Source organism: Mustela nigripes, chromosome 17 (assembly GCF_022355385.1).
Source record: "Mustela nigripes isolate SB6536 chromosome 17, MUSNIG.SB6536, whole genome shotgun sequence".
Lineage (NCBI taxonomy): Eukaryota > Metazoa > Chordata > Mammalia > Carnivora > Mustelidae > Mustela > Mustela nigripes.
Window position 1 is genome coordinate 9,338,070 of NC_081573.1, and position 14,596 is coordinate 9,352,665.

General features: G+C 37.4%; 1 pseudogene; it reads right to left on the minus strand.

Moving 5' to 3' along the window:
* Positions 1-13,428: 13,428 nt before the first annotated feature.
* On the minus strand, positions 13,429-14,123 carry LOC132006007 (centrosomal protein of 19 kDa-like; annotated as a pseudogene).
* Positions 14,124-14,596: the final 473 nt, after the last annotated feature.

The window sequence follows — 14,596 nt, forward strand, 5'->3', positions numbered from 1 at the left end:
GTGCCTGATTTCTCTGTTGCAGTTGGCAATTTTGAACCTAAATACTTGTATTTCTTCTGACATTTCTGACACTTTTTCTTCAGATCTGAAATGGTAGTTGAAAGTAGATGAAGAGCTAATGGATGTAGTATTAGGAAAGAAGATAAAATTCCTTTTCTATTACAATTTCAGAAGAAACCCCCAAGTGTTCCTGAGGGGGGAAATGTCTTTTTTTGACCTTTTCTTTTTGTTGTTTCTCTTCCAAAAGTCTCTCCTTTACTTCCTCCTAACTGGTTACATCATAGCTTAAAAATCCTTGAAATGCTTTCCCTGTCATCAAACACAGTTACATTGGTTTCACTAATATCATTGCAGTAAGAAATCTGGAAATGAAACATGACCATAAAAAGTAGGATGGATAAGGAGGTGTAGAGTACCTTTACACTGAAATAGTACACAGCAGCGAGAATTAGTGAATCTAGTATGTGATGAGCAATGAGCCATAGAAATATATATACAGAGTGTTCCATTCATGAAATTTTATAAAGAAGCAAAATAAATTATACTTTGTGCTTAAGTGGAAGATAATGGAAAACAAGGATATGGTAAATAAAATTCAGGAATGTAGTAAGTTCAGAGAGGAGGAAACAGGAAAAGATAAGTTTGCAAAAGGGATACAGAGTTATTTCATAACCCCACTGGCTGCTCCAAAAAGCCATCTTTGCATTGTTCCTGGGTCTAGCTCCGGGTTCATTGTAACCAACTCTGCCACACACCTCCACCACCACAGACTCTGGCAGCTTTATCACCATGGTCCTCCAACTCTTGCTTTCTTTTTAACCCAGAGCTTCAGATCACCAGTGTGCCAGGTCATGTCTGAGACAGCTGTAGACACTAGCTCCGAGATCACCAGCAAGGATTTAGAGGAGAATTGTGGAGGAGGCAGAGAATAGAAGAGATGCACCGGCTAATGGGAAGGCTTATGAGGAAAATGGGGGGCAGGAGGCCAAGAAGGAAGATGAAGAAGATGTAAAACGGTGCAGCAGGAAGAGGAGGGGAATAGGAAGGCGATAGAGAGGTACATGGGGAGGCTTAGGCAGTGAAGAACACAGGTGGCAGAAGATGATGAGGATGGCAAAGTTCACACTAAGAAGCAGAAGACCTATGAGGATTTCTGGGCAGTGAAAAAGGAAAAGTTAAACGTAACAGCATTTAAACATTTCCCCCCCTCAGGACATTTGGGGGTTTCTTCTGAAATTGTAATAGAAAAGGGATTTTATCCTATTCACCACGCCCCTATTTCCCATCTCAGACTCTAAACGCGGTCACTTTCAAGCGGAGAGTCCCACCCACCCATGCCCCACCTGGGCAGTGCCACCTACACACGACACACGCACTCTCCGCCAATGCAAAACCACAACAGGAATCTACAACAGGGAAGAAAAAAAGAACCAAAACTTCCAAGGCCCTGCTTTTTTTCTTAAAAGTATTTTTAAAGGAGACATGGTATTTTATATTTATATTTTTGTACATATTGTTAGGGGTCAGCCATTTTTAGTAATCTCAGATGACAAAACTAGCCTTGTGAGCATTCTCTGCCCCACTTCTGACTTTACTTGTGGTATGGCCGTGTTCATTATAATCTCAAAGAAGAAAATAAAACCATTTAAAAAAAAGCAAAACAGCAGTAAAAAAATCTTATTCCAAGCCTTCCAATAATTTTTTGGTGTGTATGTACGTAGCTGTACTATGAGTAGTCGGTTTCTATGAGATGGTTGAAAAGGCCAAAGGTAAACGTTTTCTTTTTTTCCCTTTTTTGCCTGTGAAGTTTCTGTTTATTTTCTTTGGCCTGTTTGATGTCTGTGTAGAACAATGTTGTCCAACAAGAAACCAGAATTTTATTTTGCTGAGTTGCTCTAACAACAAAAAAAGTTATTTCATGTATTGTATTTCTTAAACTGGATTATATTTACAGAATGGTTTACTGTTATTTTGATATATTCCTCATCAGTTGTAGGTATTAGTGTATCTGTGATGAAATTTAAAAACATTTGATATAGGAATGGAATGTGTAACTGTGTACTTATATATATGTGACTGTATAAACATGGAGAAAGACGTGGGATAGTCACACCAGAATTTTAACGTGTTCTACATAGAGGGAGTATAGGAACTTGTGAAGATGTATGTACAAAGGGGAAACTGATAGGTAACCAATGAAAGTCTTGTTAAAAGTATAGTTCTTGGGGTGCCTGGGAGGCTGGGTCTGTTGGGTGGCTGCCTTTGGCTCAGGTCGTGATCCCAGAGTCCTAGGGTTGAGCCCCATGTCAGGCTCCCTGCTTGGTAGGGGGTCTGCTCCCTCTCCCTCTGCCTGCCACTCTGCCTGCTTGTGCTCTCTTTCTGTCAAATAAAAAATTGAATTTAAAAAAAAGTATAGTTCTTGTTAAAGTATAAAGTTCTTGTTAAAAGTATAAAACACATACATCTGTTATTTACATGTATATTTGTTAAAGGATGGTTTTAAAAATATTAAGAATTATTATCATAAGATAGTAGGCTTTCAGGTGTTTTCACTTTGTATTTTTATGTCCTGCTTGAATTTTTTACTTAAAATCCATTTTGTCTAATATGATTGATATGTCTGCTTTCTTTTGGCTACTGTTTGCATGGAATGTCTTTTTCCATACTTCACTTTCAGCCAATACAGATCCTTAAATCTGAAATGATTCTCTTATAGACAACATAGTTGGATGATGTTTATACATTCTGCTACTATATATCTTTTAATTGGGGAGTTTAATGCATTTATATCTAAAATAATTATTGTTAGGGAAGGACTTACTGTTATCATTTTGTTAATTGTTTTCTGTTTGTCCTGTGTCTTTTTTCTCCCTCTTTTCCTCTCTTACTGTCTTCCTTTGTGCTTCAGTAATTTTATTTTTTGTAGTCACGTTTTGATTTCTTTCACATTTTCTTTTGTGTATCTTCTATCAGTATCTTTGTGGTTATCATGAGGCTTACATAAATCATCTTGTGGTTATAACCATCTGTATTAAGCTGACAACTACTTAATTTCAGTTGCTTAGAAATTCTTAACACTTTTACTTCTCTCTCCTCACATTTTATGTTATTGATGTCATGAATGTGTCTTTTTATATTCTTCATCTATTAACATGTTTTAGTAGTTATAGTTTCTTATACTTCTGTCTTTTAACTTCTATACCCAGAATTAAAAGTGATTTATGCACACCATTACAGTTTTATAATATTCTGTGTTTGTCTTGGTACTTAACAGTGAGCTTTATACTTTTATTTGCTTTTTTTTTTTTTTAAGTAATCTCTATACCCGAGAATCACATGCTCCACCAACTGAGCCAGCCAGGCACCCCCTCATACCCTTTAATATTACTATTTAGCGTCCTTTCATTTCAACTTGAAGCATTCCTTTAACATTCCTTGTAAGGCAGCTCTAGCAGTGATGAAGTCCCTCAGCTTTTGTTTTTCTGGGAAAGTCTATTTCTCCTTCATTTTTTGACGAATGTTAAAAATATATTAGTTCTTGATTGGCATTTTCTTTTTGGCATGTTGAATATATTATCCCACTCCCTTCTGGTCTGCAAAGCATCTGCTGAGTCTTAGGGTTTTCCATATACATGACAAGCTGCTTTTCTCTTGCTGTTTTCAAAATTCTCTTTGTCTTTGTGTTTTGAAATTTGATTATACAATTGACCCTTGAAGAATATGGACTGTACAGGTAAATGTATGCACAGATTTTTTAAAATATAAATACAGTACCGTACTGTTCATGTATTCTGTCTTCCTTATAATTTTCTTTCTTTAAGATTTATTTATTTACCTTAGCGAGCGAGAGAGAGAGTGCACAAACAGGGGGAGAGGGAGAGAGAGAACACCAAGCAGATTCCCCACCGAGTGCAGAGCCCAAATTACGGGCTCAACCTCACCATTCCAAGAGCATGACCTGAGCCAAAATCAAGAGTCAGATGCTCAACTGACTGAGCCACCCAGGCATCTGTCTTCCTTTTAATTTTCTTAATAACATTTCTTTTCTCTAGTTTATTTTAAGAATATAGTATATAATATAGATAACATACAACATATGTGTTAATCCTCTGTTTATGTTATCAGTAATGCTTCTGGTCAATAGTGGGCTATTAAGTTTAAACGAGAATCAAAAATTATACGCAGATTTTTTTTTACTGTATTTTGAAAAGATGGAATCAGCGCTCCCAGTCCCCATGTTGTTCAAGGCTCAACTATGATGTATCTCACTGTGGATTTCTGTGGATTCATCCTAGTTGAAGTCTATAGGGCTTCTTGAATCTGCTATCCATTTCCTTTCCTCAACTTGGGAAGTTTTTAGCCATTATTTCTTTAAATAAGTTCTCTGCCCCCTTCTCTCTCCTTTTTTCTCAAGGACTCCCATAATGTATATATTGGTCCACATTATGGTATTCTGTAAGTCCCTTAGGCTTTCTTCACTCTTTTTTTTCATTGTTCTTTCTGTTCTCTGACTGCATAATTTTAAGTGATCTTTCTTTGAATTCATTGATTATTCTACTTGAGCAAGGCAGCTGTTGAATCCCTCCAGTGAATTTTTCAGTTCAATTATTGTGTTCTTTAGTCCCAAAGTTTCTGTTTGGTTCTTTTTTCTTATTTATAATTTCTGTCTCTGTTTGTGCATGATTTTCTTGAGCATGTACAGCGTCTTTATGGTGGTTATTTTGAATTATTTTTATTAACATATAATGTATTATTTGCCCCAGGGGTACAGTCTGTGAATCATCAGGCTTACACATTTCACAGCACTCACCATAGTACATACCCTCCCCAATGTCCATAACACAACCATCCTCTCCCGACCTCCCCACCCACAAGGAACCCTCAGTTTGTTTTGTGAGATTAAGAGTCTCTTATCTTTGTCTCCCTCCTGATACCATCTTTTTTCATTTTTTCCTTCCCTAGCCCCCAAACTCCCTGCCCTTCCTCTCAAATTCCTCATATCAGAGAGATCATATGATAATTGTCTTTCTTTGATTGACTTATTTCGCTCTGCATAATACCCTCTAGTTCCATCCATGTCATTGCAAATGGCAAGATTTATTTTGAACTATTTTCAGGTAAGTTATATCCTTCCACTTCTTTAGCTCAATTTCTGGAGATTTATTTTGCTCCTGTGTTTGAGCCATGCTTATTTCTTTATATGTATCATAACTTTATGTTAAGATCTATGCATTTCAGATGACAACCACTTTTTCCAGTCTTTATGGACTGGCTTCATATAGAAGACTCTTGCCAATAAGCCTGGTGAGAGATTCTGGAGGCCTCTGAAATCTTTTGTTGGAGGAATACAACTTCTCTGAGATGATGTGTGCAATTTCTTAGAGAGTCTTGCCAGTTTCTTTTATAGGAGTGTATTGCACACTGTGGTATATGTTTTTGTAATGCAAGTTGTCTGGTTCTATAACAGCAAGCTATCCTCTCTTCCTTGTTCTCAATGGCCGGGAGGCATCCCAAATACGCTCGCTCCCCATTAGTGCCCTAAGGTAAGACAGATACCAGTCCATCAGACAGCCACATCATGCTCCTTGGTTAACAGGGATTCTGCTTCTCTCTCTGACCCTCCCCCTTCTCATGTTCTCTCATTCTCTCTCTCAAATAAATAATAAATAAAACCTTTTTTAAAGATAAGAAAAGAAACAAGGATACCAAGTAAAACAACTAGAATTATTGGGGCACCTGGGTGGCTCAGGGGGTTAAAGCCTCTGCCTTCAGCTCGGGTCGTGATCTCAGAGTCCTAGGATCAAGCCCCATGCTGGGTTCTCTGCTCAGCAGGGCGCCTGTTTCCTCCTCTCTCTGCCTGCCTCTCTGCCTACTTGTGATACCTGTCTGTCAAATAAAAAAATAAATAAAATCTTTAAAAAAAACTAGAATTATTAAGAATTCAGTGGCATGGGGCATCTGGGTGGCTTAGGTCATGATCTCAGGGTCCTGGGATCAAGCCCTGCATCAGACTCCCTGCTCAGTAGGGTGTCTGCTCCTTCCTCTCCCTCAGCCTACCACTCTGCCTACTTGCTCGCTCTCACTCTCTCTCTCTGTCAAATAAATAAAATCTTTTTAAAAAATCAGTGGCAGTCAAATATCAAGTAACAAAATTGAAAGTTTCTACTATAAGCAGGAAACTATTAGGGGGAAAAGTTAATTTGCTACACACAGTTGCAATATAAAATACCTAGAGAAAAATAATAAGCTAATAGAAATTCTATTAAGAGGGGCGCCTGGGTGGCTCAGTGGGTTAAAGCCTCTGCCTTCGGCTCAGGTCATGATCTCAAGGTCCTGGGATCCAGCCCCGCATCGGGCTCTCTGCTCAGCAGGGAGCCTGCTTCCTTCTCTCTCTCTGCCTGCCTCTCTGCCTGCTTGTGATCTCTCTTTGTCAAATAAATAAATAAAATTAAAAAAAAAGAAATTCTATTAAGAAAATAAAATATGTTTTTTATTTCATTTATTTGTTTCTTCATTTTTAGTGATGGTGATTTATCGAAGCATTCATGGGGAAATAAGGAGGACAAAGTCAGCTACGCAGGCAGCCTCTTGCAAGAACAGAAACTTGGAAATTGTTCACAGTCCAAAGCAGCTCTTAAGCCTGGCATATCTTGTCACCTCCTCAGCTGTGGGCATCTGTTGCTCCCTTCTCTAGTGCTTCCCAAAATGGTCACTCAACTTCTTGGCTGTATTTATACTCCTAGTACTACTGACTACCTTTTTTTCCCCCTGTTACCCTCTTTGCTTGCCTTTGGCCTTTGGGGGCCTCATATCATGAGCATGCAGAACCACAAAGCAGCAAAAAGCCATGAAGCATCAAGACAACAGTGGGCCAACAAGCATGAAGCAACAGGAGCCACAATGTAGCAGGATCCATGAGGAACAGAAACCATGAGGGAAAGTCCTGAATCTGAGATCCACAAAGCAGCAGAAGGCTTGAACAGATAAGATCCATGAGGCAGAAGAAGTGATCTGACTGTAAGAGCCACAAGGTAGCAAGGCAACAGGAATTGAAGAGGTGCAGGTACAAGGCAAGCAGAAACTACAACACAGAGAAGCCCTGGATTAACTGGAACTGAAGCCCCAGAAGCCAGGAAGCTGCAGAGAACAGGAAGCTCAGAAAATATATTGCTTTTGAAAGAAACTTTTTAAAAGACTTAGATTAATGAAAGAATTGCCCTGAACCTGCATGTAAACACTCAAATTTAGAGCCATTCAATTCTTCCTAAAACTACACCCAAAACAATATTCCAAAGTATAGTTTTCTCATAGATTTGCTAGAATGTTATATTTCAAATGGAAGAAAAAAAGAAAAAAGACAAACCACAACAATTTTGAGAACTACATGATAGGGGGAGAATTTGCTTATTGGCCTTTAAAAAATATTTCTTGTTATGGAAAAATATAATGAACACTCATGTACATACCACCAGCACCAATAATTATGTTTATAAGCAATTTGGTTTTACCTCTACCCCCACCCACTTCTCCCAACCCCTTATTGTTTTGAAGAAAATCCAACACATTTCACTCATACATATTTCAGTGTCTCTTAAAGTTAAGGATTCTTTTTAAAAAATAAAGTTCATCACTATATTCTCACACATACATAATTAACAGTAAATTATTAATATCAAATAGTCAGTCCTCCCTTTCTCAGTCCAAAATCCATTAGTTGGATCTGGTAGAAAAGGGTGAAAGGGACAGGGCTGATGATGACCCAGCTCAATGCAGGATCAGTGCCCATGTAAAGACGACATCTGAGTAGGAAGAAGAGGAGAAGGAATCCCAGGTTGGTGACTGAATGGATAAGGCCACTGTTGCTATAGGAGGTCGAAGCAGCATAGGTCAAAAGGTCAGTCACTTAGAGGAGAACTTTCCAAATAAACAAACATATTGGAGATAGTGGGAGCCAGATTTTTCAAGGAATGAGAAGGGAGTTCCAAATATGAAAAAGAAGAAAGCTAGAACAAACCTTATAATGTATTGGAATTGGAGGTTTTGGTATGAACGCATGGTTTCTACCATGGATATATGGGTACATGTATATATATACATATATTACCTCTTGAACTAGTGCTACCCACCCCCACCTAGAGTAATGAGCTTGAGCACCCAGTTAGTTTCTCAATATCATTCTCTACTCATAGAGAAATGGCTATCTCTAGAACTTGACCATGAAAAGCACAAGATGAGCTTAGAACATCTTGTGTCAGTAAAGAAGGTGGTGTTCAAGAAGTATAGGGTATATTCCAAGAGAATCCAGCTTGAAGGGACCCTCACTAATCTCACCTGGGACCATTTGTAATAATGATAATAATGGATTATGGTACACTGAGCAAAATAAGAATCCATGAGCCTATGTTACTATAGATAAATGTAATTTATTTATATTATATCATTATATTATACCAATTTTAACACTTTTCTATACAGTAGAATTCAAACTAATAAATGTAGAAAGGAAGAGAAACTTCAAAAAAATCACAATTTGACAATCACTGTGGTAGTAATTTTTTAAGGCAGGAATCATCAATGGATCACCAATATGAAACAGAAGAATGGCTCAGCAACCTGAAGTGGAAACAGGAACCAATCAAGGTGAACATGAGAGAAAAAAAAATAATAATTACAAGTGAAAATAGACTAAGGGACTCAACCAACATCAAGCACAGTAACATTCACATTATAGGGATCTCAGAAGGAGAAGAGAGAAAAAGGGCCAGAAAATTTATTTGAAGAAATAGCAGCTGAAGGGATGCCTGGGTGGCTCAGTTGGTTGGGCAGCTGCCTTCAGCCCAGGTCATGATCCCAGTGTCCTGGGATCGAGTCCCACATCGGGCTCCTTGCTTGGCAGGGAGCCTGCTTCTCCCTCTGCCTCTACCTGTCACTCTGTCTGCCTGTGCTCGCTCTCGCTCCTCTCTCTCTGACAAATAAATTAAAAATATATATATTAAAAAAAAATAGCAGCTGAAGACTTCCCAAATCTGGGAAAGGAAACAGAAATCCAGATCCAGGAGGCACAAAAGGCCAATAAAATCAACCCAAGGAGGCTCACACCAAGATACACAGTAATTAAAATTGCAAAAAAAAAAAAAAAAGTGATGGAGAATTTTTAAGGCAGCAAGAGAAAAGAAAACACTTACATACAAGGGAAACCCCAGAAGGTGATTTTTCAACAGAAACTTTGCAGGCTAGAAGGGAGTGGTGTGATATAATTTAAGTACTGAAAGAAAATATACCTTCAGCCAAAGATATTCTATCCAATAAGACTATCATTCAGAATAGAAGCAGAGGTAAAGAGTTTCCCAGACAAACGTTAAACAAATTCATGATCACTAAACCAGCCCTACAGGAAATGTTAAAAGGGATTCTTTGAGTGGAAAGGAAAGACCATAAGCAGGAGTAAGAAAAGTAGGAAGCACAAAAAAAGTAAAATTAAGTATATCTATAGATATCAGTCAAGGGATTCACAAAATAAAAGAATGTAAAATATGACACCATATACCTAAAATAGGGGAGGGCATAGAGTAAAGAATGGGTTCAAACTTAAGCAACATCAACTTAATATAGACTGCTATATGCATAAGATGTTATATGTAAACCCAATGGTACCCACAAATCAAAAACTGGTAATAGATACATAAAAATAAAGAGAAAGGAATCCAAGTATATCACTAAAGAAAGCCAGCAAACCATGAGAAAAGAGAGCAAGAGAAGAAAGGAACAGATAACTACAAAAACAACCATAAAACAAGTAACAAACAGGGAATAAGAATATACCTATCAATAATTACTTCGACTGTAAAGGGACCGAACACTCCCATAAAAAAAAATAGGATGAGGGAATGGATTAAAAAATAAAGTGGATATTGTTTATTTGAAATAACTTAAAGACAGACATTATCTTGAGATCTTTGGTCTTTATGATGTGTAGTTTGCATACTGAGAATCTGGTTTTGTGGACAGACATATTCTTCCACTACAATTTGTAGACTTAGATGCCAGCATTGAACACATCATAGTGGCTCTATCACCTCATGTGTGTCAGTACTAAGCATTTAACCTCTTTCATTTGATGCCTGTCCTCTTAATGATAACTGTAAAATTATGTTCTTGTGAGGTGTCATTTCCCATTATATTCTTTTATTGGATGGTAATTATTACATAGAATGTCATATTTTTGTGTTGTAGAATCTATTTATTTTTCTTTTACTTAATAAAATATTTTCTCTGTCTCCATACCAAAAAAAAAAAAAAAAAAAAAAGCAGGACCCATTTATATGCTGCCTATAAAAGACTCATTTCAGACCTAAAGACATGATGTGGATTGAACTGAAAAGAAGGCAAAGCATTTATTTACCATGCAAATAGAAGAGAAAATTGGGGTAGCAATATTTAGGTTGGACAAAATAGACTTTTTTGGCCCCACTCTCCTGGACAAAATTATTTTAATCTAAAGATGAGAGGTGCCTGCATGGTTCAGTCAGGTAAGTGTCTGACTTTGGCTCAGGTCATGATCTCAGGGTCCTGGGATGGAGCCCCACATCAGGCTACCTGCTCAGCAGGGAGCCTACTTCTTCCTCTCCCTCTGCTGCTCCCCCTGCTTGTATTCTCTGTCTCATAAATAAGTAAAATATTAAAAGAAAAAAAACTATAACATGAGACAAAGGATACTACATAATCATAAAAGGATCAATCCAACAAGAAGATATAACAATTGTAAATATCCATGTGCTCAACATGGGAGCACCAAAATACTTAAAGCAGCTAATAGCAAATATAAAGGGAATAATTGGTAGTAATATAATAATAGGAGACTTTAACACCCCACTTATATCAAAGGATAGATCATCCAAACAGAAAATCCAAAAGGAAATGGTGGCTTTGAATGATACATGGTAACAGATATCTTCTTACATCTCAGGCTGTTTCATGTGTGTTCAGAGTGGTCTGGTAGATACCCAGCTCAATTCAGGGATCCGGTTAAAATAGGGTCCCCTACTCCTCAACCATCTTGGACCCTTCCCAGAAAGATTTTTCATGCTTATGGATTGGAAGAACAAATATTGCTAAAATGTCTATACTACCCAAATAATCCTAGAACAAATAATCCTAAAATTTGTATGAAACCACAAAATACTCTGAATAGCCAAAGCAGTCTTGAGAAAGAAGAACAAAATTGGAAGTGTCACAATCCCAGATATCAAGATGTACTAAAAACCTGTAGTAATGGGGGCGCCTGGGTGGCACAGTGGGTTAAAGCCTCTGCCTTCTGCTCAGGTCATGATCCCAGGGTCCTGGGATCGAGCTCCACGTTGGGCTCTCTGCTCATCAGGGAACCTGCTTCCTCCTCTTTCTCTGCCTGCCTCTCTGCCTACTTGTGATCTCTGTCAAATAAATAAATAAAATTTAAAAAAAAAACCTGTAGTAATGAAAATACTGTGGTACTGGCACAAAAAGAGACACATAAATTAAAGGAACAGAATAGAGAACCTCATACTAAACCCATGATTATGTGGTCAATTAATCTTTGACAAAGAAAGCAAGAATATGCAATAGGAAAAAAACACATCTCTTCAACAAATGGTCTTGGGAAAACCAGACAGCTACATAGAAAAGAATGAAACTGGACCACTTTCTTACACCATACACAAAGATAAATTAAAAATGGATTAAATACTAACTGTGAGACCTGAAATTATTAAAATCCTAGAAGAGAGCACAGTCTGATATCAGTCATAGAAACATTTTTCTAGATATGTTGCTTGAGTCAATGGACACAAAAGCAAAAATAAATTATTGGGACTACATCAAAATGAAAGGTTTCTGCACAGCAAAGGAAACCATCAACACAACTAAGATACAACTTACTGAATGGGAGAAGATATCTGCAAATGATATATCCAATAAAGGGTTACTATCCAAAATATATAAGGAATTTATACAACTCACCAACAAAAGACCAAATAATCCAATTTAAAAATGGGCAGAAGACACGAACAGACATTTCTCCAAAGAAAATATACAAATTGTTAAACAGACACATGAAAAGATATTCAACATCACTCATCAACAGGGCAATGCAAATCAAACCACAATATCACCTCACATCTGTCCGAATGTCTAAAATAAAAAAATATGAGAAACAACAAGTGTTGGTGAAGATGTAGAGAAAAAGGAACACTTGTACACTCTTGGTGGGAATGCAGACTGGTGAAACCACCATGGAAAACAGTATGGAGTTTCCTCAAAAAATTAAAAATACAATTGCCATATCATTCAGTAATTCCACTACTGGGTATTTACCCAAAGAACATGAAAGCACTAATTCAAAAAGATATATGCACCACTATGTTAATTAGAGCAATAGCCAATTATGGAAACAGTGTAAGTGGTCATCAATAAATGAATGGATAAAGAAGAGGTTATGTCTATATATAATGGAATGTTTCCCAGCCACAAAAAATGAAATCTTGCCATTTGCAATGACATGGTTGGATCTGAAGGGTATAAGGCTAAGTGAAATAAGTCAGTCAGAGGAAGACAAATACCATATGATTTCACTCACATGTGGAATTAAAGAAACAAAACAAATAAAGAAAAAAAAAAGACAAACCAAAAAACAGAAAACAAACTGTTGGTTACCAGAGGAGAGGTAGGTGGGGAGATTGGTGAAATAGGTGAAGGGATTGGGAATACCCTTACCATGATGGGCCCTGAGTTGTATAGAATTGTTGAATCACTGTATTGTACACATGAAACTAATAATGTAACACTGTATGTTAACTATACTGGAATTTAAAAAAATAATCTATAGAGATACATATCTAAATTTTCACTTTCAGAATTGATATGGTGAATTATATTAACATACTTTGTAACATTCATACTTTAGTTCCTAGATTAGGCTTTTCTTGATTATTTTAATGGATACAGTAAATCGAACCTCAGAATCAATACACTTTCTTTTTAAAAATATTTTATTTATTTATTTGTCAGAGGGAGAGAGAGAAAGGGAGCAAAAGCAGGGGGAATGGCAGGCAGGGAGAGAAGCAGGTTCCCCACTGAGCAAGAAGCCTTATGTGGGACTTGACACCAAGACCTTGGGATCATGACTTGAGCCAAAGACAGACGCCTAACAGACTGAGCCACCCAGGCATCCCTAGATTGTAAACTCCTTACAGGCAGATTCCTGTATTCAGTTTTCCCTGACTTCCTTATGCATCTACATACTCCTCATGTCCTCGTTTTGAAAAGTAACAAGGTCAATCCAAACATGACCCAACAGGTACATTTAGTGTTCCTTACAGATTTTTCTAGAATCGTATTTATACATTATTTGTATAGATTTTCTGCTAGCATAATAAATTTTTTGAGTTGTTTATATCAAAATTCATCAGTTGTCTCTGTGCCCAAGCCACAAGACTGCAGTTGTTCATCCGCAGGAACTCAGCTTCAACATCATAAACAAAATTTGGATCATCATTCTGATTTTTCTCAAAAAGTTCATTACGCTCTTTCTTTTGGCATGTTCTTTGTCATCTAGTTTGTTCAAGTCTTCCACAAGATCAATGGTTGTGTCTTGTTGAAGTTGTTCCACTGTTTTTGCCAGAATTTGCCCCCACAAGTAACCTTGTAAAAAAAAAAAAAAAAAAAAGGGCGGGGGCGCCTGGGTGGCTCAGCAGGTTAAAGCCTCTGCCTTCAGCTCAGGTCATGATTCCAGGGTCCTGGGATCGAGCCCCACATCGGGCTCTCTGTTAGGAGGGGAGCCTGCCTCCCCCTCTCTCTCTGCCTGTCTCTCTGCATACTTGTGATCTCTGTCAAATAAATAAATAAAATCTTAAAAGAAAAAAAAAGAATAACTTCTCTAGCTGTCTCAGGGATACTTGTTCCAGGTCATTCTTGTGTTCTGGATATTCTTTAATTGTTCAGCAGCTCTGCTGAAATCTGAAAACTTTGAAAAGTTTCAGACTGGCATGATGCATTGGTGACTTGTCCCCTATTTCATTCTCAAAGATGAAGATAACAGCTGGAGGCTGAAACCTAATTCCACATTTCTTGGCAGTGCACATCATTTCCACATACACATTCACATTCCTTTGGGTAAATCAGAGGAAGTCTGATGAAAATGTGTTAGTCACGCAATGACTTTCTGCTGGATGTGGAGGTGGAGACAGGGAGCTCCCTGATCCAGCTCACAGGACTGAGCCTAGGGTTCAGGCATTACTAATATATCTCAATTATATTTGCCAGTGTATCATTTAGAGATGCATTTGACAGAATAGCAAGTAAACCCTCCGCACTAGCTTAAATACATATATTTTGGTCAAATAAATGATCAGTGTTTACCTATTATGACTTAATTGCTCAACATGGGAGGTTTCATGTTACATTTCTATTCTCATACCAATTTTAATTTCCCCAAATTAGAATTAATGTATTTTACTATGCTTGATTTCTCTGTGTACAAACATTTATTCATTCCCAAGTTTTCAATAGAACACATCAGGAATTCTTTTTTTTTTTTTTTTTTTTTTTTTTTTTTTTTTTTTTT